This window comes from Myxine glutinosa, chromosome 10 (genome assembly GCF_964187855.1).
Source record: "Myxine glutinosa chromosome 10, kmMyxGlut1.1, whole genome shotgun sequence".
In the NCBI taxonomy this organism is placed as follows: Eukaryota; Metazoa; Chordata; class Myxini; order Myxiniformes; family Myxinidae; genus Myxine; species Myxine glutinosa.
This window is the reverse complement of record NC_136270.1, coordinates 112,761,900-112,766,899: the sequence shown is the minus strand read 5'-3', so window position 1 is coordinate 112,766,899 and position 5,000 is coordinate 112,761,900. Positions and strand designations below refer to the sequence as shown.

The window sequence follows — 5,000 nt, the reverse complement described above, 5'->3', positions numbered from 1 at the left end:
TATCCCGACGTATACTGGTAGGACGCTGCGATTGAACCCCTCAGTTCACCTGTGGCTCCCTCCGCCGCACATGAGGACCTTGCCTGGGGCCGTCAACAGCAGGTTCATAGACTCTGGGAGTGCACGCACGTGCGCGTGCAATGGCGGGCAATTCGCACGTTCGGAAACGGTGCTGCGATCGCATTTCATTCCTTGGGATATTCGGGAGACGCTCTTCACTGTGCTTTCGTGTCGCTGCGTGCACATACGCTTTGGAATTGCGCTGTTGGCGAAAGTTTCTCGGGGCGATAAAATTCCCACAATGACAAATTCGCCATATATAGCTCCGGTGCTGCCGCCATGTTGTGTCCCGGTGACTTTGTTTCTATCAGAAGTAAAATAACTGCAGCGTCGAACATTCCTCCGTGTCAGTGGGGACCCAGCGTGGTCGCATGTAGCACTTCGACTCCAATTTTCCTGTCGACCTCTTTGTCTAAGAGTAACCGAGGAAAGGTTCTTCGTGGGGGTGGGGGGGGGGGGGGGTTATTAGCTTTTGTTGTGCACGCAACAAAGGATTGTGACCTGCGAACAAATTATGTTCAACCATCACCTGGATCTGCTTGCTGTTCGTTAAACTCCCGGGAATGAGCCTGCTCTCTCAGTTCATCCATAAACAAAAAACGTCATCAGCACAGAGCAACGTCACTTTATTTTCCACTTTTCCCGTCGATGCGAGGCTACGGTATTAGAATTCCCATTGGGATACGAATCCTAAGAGCTACTTCTCATAACACTCCTTTGTAACGCACGAGTGTGTATATGTGTTGAGGGTGTGTGTGTTGAGTGTGTGTGTGTGTGTGTGTGTGTGTGTGTGTGTGTGTGTATGTGTTGTGTTGTGTTGTGTGTGTGTGTGTGTGTGTGTGTGTGTGTGTGTGTTGTTTGTGTTTGTGTTTGTGTGTGTGTATGTGTGTGTGTTGTTTGTGTCTGTGTGTTTGTGTGTATGTGTTTGTGTGTGTATGTTTTTGTGTTTGTGTGTCTGTTTGTGTGTGTGTGTGTGTGTTTGTGTGTGTGTGTTTTTGTTGTTGGTTGCTATTTCCATATGCGGGTTTCAGAAGGTGGAACGGAGACCTCCCAAGCTCGAAGGATCCACCTATCCACCTCCATTGCGTGCGTTTGTGTGTGTGTATGTGTGTATGTATATGTACGTATGTATATATATATATATATATATATATATATATATGTATATATACATATACAGTATATATATATATATATATATATATATATATATATATATATATATATATATGTATATGTATATATATATATATATATATATATATATATATGTATGTATATATATATGTATGTATATATATATGTATGTATATATATATGTATGTATATATATATGTATGTATATATATATATGTATGTATATATATATGTATGTATATATATATGTATGTATATATATATGTATATGTATATATATATGTATATATATATATATATGTATATATATATATATATGTATATATATATATACATGTATATATATATATATATGTATATATATATATATATGTATATATATATATATGTATATATATATATATATATGTATATATATATATGTATATATATATATATGTATATACTAATATATATATGTATATATATATATATATATATATGTATATATATATAATTCTATAATGTGTGTGTGTGTGTGTGTGTGTGTGTGTGTGTGTGTGTGTGTGTGTGTGTGTGTGTGTGTCCATACGCGGGTTTCAGAAGGTGGAACGGAGACCTCCTAAGCTTGAAGGATCCACCTATCCACCTCCATTGTGTGTGGTGTGTGTGTGGTTGTTATCTCCATATGCGGGTTTCAGAAGGTGGAATGGAGACCTCCCAACTTCGAAGTATCCCACTCCATTGTGTGTTTGTGTGTTGTTGTTGTTTGTTATCTCCAAATGTGGGTTTCAAAAGGTGGAATGGAGCCCTCCCAGGTCTCGAAGTATCTACCTCCATTGTGTGTGTGTGTGTGTGTGTGTGTGTGTGTGTGTGTGTGTGTGTGTGTGTGTGAATGCCGGTCTGTGCACAGCCATTCCTCACAAAGATCTTTGGACGGACCCCACCATGACTTTATTGCGCCTTCTCTGAAATATCCCAGAACAAATAACTTCATTTTCCATTCCTCGAGAGCCCGTCTTTTTGGCAGTACAGAATGTGCGCTTTTCGCTCTCGTGAGTGTGACGTTGGTGGTGAGGGCGAATCGATTATTCTTCCGAACCCAACATGCTCTCATAGAAATTGCTTGTCTTCGGCCCGTAACCTCCACGCCGCCTCTGAAGCTACAGCGGATCCCAGCAAAGCGCCGGGCAGAACGCGCAGGCCTTGGAAGTGTCGGCGATCGATGCCTATTTGTACAGACAAACCCCCGTCAGTCGCTCGCTTCAACCAAATATTAGTAACACCGAATGAATGGCCGCAAATTCTCGCCCAGGGAGAGACCTGGAAAAAGGGACCGTGAAAGAAAGAGAGAAGGGAGCGATAGCAGAGGCGGTATAGAGTGGAGGGTTATGCCATTGGAGAGCCACACCCGGTGCTGCCCTCCCTTCGTTAGTCCCCGGGAGGGCGGCGGACCCAGACTCGATGGTGCGCCCAGCGCCTTCGGAAGATCCTAGACATGCAGGCTGACCCTCTCTGGCTGCTCCAAAACTCAGGGTTGGTTTCCGAACTTCGAGGGTCTTTCGAGTGTTGTTTGCACTCATTGAATGTACTTGAAAAGTAAAATCGCTGATTGTGCACATCACCCAAACAGAGTAGAGCAAAATGTCTTTTTCGGAGGTGACTGGTTCTTCCAACAAAAATGGCTGAAAGCTGCATGTGGCGAGAGGGTGGGGAGGTTGTGGGTGGAGGTTAGGATTGAGAGGGGTTGCGGTTGTATTGATACGCTCGTAGTAAAACCGGGTCTGCTTGGTGGAAAAAGGGAGCACTGCGATTCAAAATGGTCATTTTACCTTTTGGTGCTCGTGGAACATCCAAAGACAGTAGATCGGAAGAGGAAGCGGCCATTCTCGCTTCCCTACGGGATTGGTTTGTAAGGCAGAATGCCCTGCGAGCCCAGCAGTCTGGTGAACTCGCCAGCCCAGCGGGTGCCCCGTGCAGACACAGCAGGCCGCGCTCCGTCTGGCCGTGCAGTAGCACCGGCAACGTCCGACGCACAGCACGGCACAACGTTCCCGTCACACATTTCCCAAAAACGGACAAAATGCCTAGCCGTGTACGTAAATAGGCAAGGTATTGAGGGCTGTTGGTCCGACAGAAATTCTGAACATGGGTACCGGGGGTCCCTCCATGTTTCATGGGAAGCGTAACCCGACTGCATGTTTGGAGCATTTGCCAGTTGGGAAGAGGTAAATTAAGGAACGAGGTGGGGACGAGGAGGGAAGGGAATGCAAAATCCGCAAAATTAACTGAGCCCATTTACACGTTTCTTACTGTGAGTTGATGCATTCATAGGAAAAGGCAAAAAGGTACAACAATCACCGTTAGACACTTAGATACCCAATGCTCCTAAAACCATTGGGCTCCAGCAAAAGGTTTATTTAATTTTCTGTAAATCGCCGCTGTACATCCGAAGATGTAAAGTAAGCACGATGCAAGTTTTACGTGCGTAGAAAATAAAACAACCTTAATAAGGACATAGAAAGCAGATTTAGCTGCAGTGCACCCACCGACGTGTGAGATATTTGTATAGAATTCCTATCTCATGAAGGCAAGCGTGAGTTTATTCCCATAAAATATTTATTAAGGTGGTTGTGGTGAGTTGAGGGGAAAAGGGGGGTGAATGGGGGTGGACGGTTCTATCTCTAAGCTCGGACTGCACAATGTGCGCAAACGCGGCACAATCTCGCCTCTCACACACCTTGTGCAACACGCTTTGTAAAACTTGTGCAAGCGAGCCTTTGGGGGCATGTGGAAGCTTTGTGCGAGCTGCACGGCAATCGGCGTCACACTGGCGGCAATCCGTGAGGACGTTTGCAGAGAACGTGCCCGGATCCCATCCTACCGATCCCAGAACAAGGGCACACCCGGCAATGCGCCACCCCTTCCCCAGGGGCAATTCACAAAACAAAACCAAGAACATTTTCAAGAAAGAGTTGTGCATCTTCAATCTCTCGCGTCGCCCTTTGTCCTTTTTACATTTGTACAGCCTAGCAGGGTTCCCATTAACGTGAAAAGGGCGGATAAAGGAGATGCAGCTTTGGAAAGGAATCCCGTCCTTCCCCTTTTACGCATACAAAGTTCCTCTGGCATTGCTTCGAGATTGCCTCGGTCTACTCTCTCTTTGTGGTCAGTAAGAAGTGAGGGTACATGGTGCTTGCTCCATGCGCCTTATAGCTCTTCTTGTAAGCAGTGAAGATGCAATCGCAGTCGCCCTCGTACCACTTCGACCAAGCAATGTGACACACGTGACAATACATGTATAAATGCATAATAATAAGTAGAACGGCACTCGTTAGTGCGCATAGGTACCCGCCAAGCTGAAGAGTTTACCTTTTGTATCCCACTGACATGCCTGATCGGATCCGCACCTGAACCGAATTCGAATCAGCTTGTTCTTGTCACCTACCCAGCTCATCCACCAAGTTTTCTCCGAATCATCCATACCTGTTTGAAATATCACGCTGTATATAATTTTTGGCTCTACCTATCAGCGGTGAAGAATCAAATAAATATTTTTTTTTAAAACTCGCATTTGGATCCGGATCTTCACCCGCAAAATCGAATCAATTGGTCTTTTTCACACCCACCCAACATTTCCACCAATTTTTTTCCCCAAATCCGTCCATAACTTTTTTTTTGACATTTCCTGCTTTATATTGTTTTTGGCTCCATCTCTAAAAGGTGAAGAATCACTTTAAAATTTATGGTATCCAGATCCGGGTCTTCAGCAAATTCTAATCAATTCTTCCTCGTCACAAACCCAACCTGCCAACCAAGTTTCG

At 44.5% G+C, this 5,000-nt stretch overlaps 1 protein-coding gene across 1 annotated transcript in view; it reads left to right on the top strand.

Annotated features, from left to right (window-relative positions):
* TNRC18 (trinucleotide repeat containing 18) overlaps positions 1 to 5,000 on the top strand; it is a 183,419-nt gene that overhangs the window by 2,014 nt on the left and 176,405 nt on the right.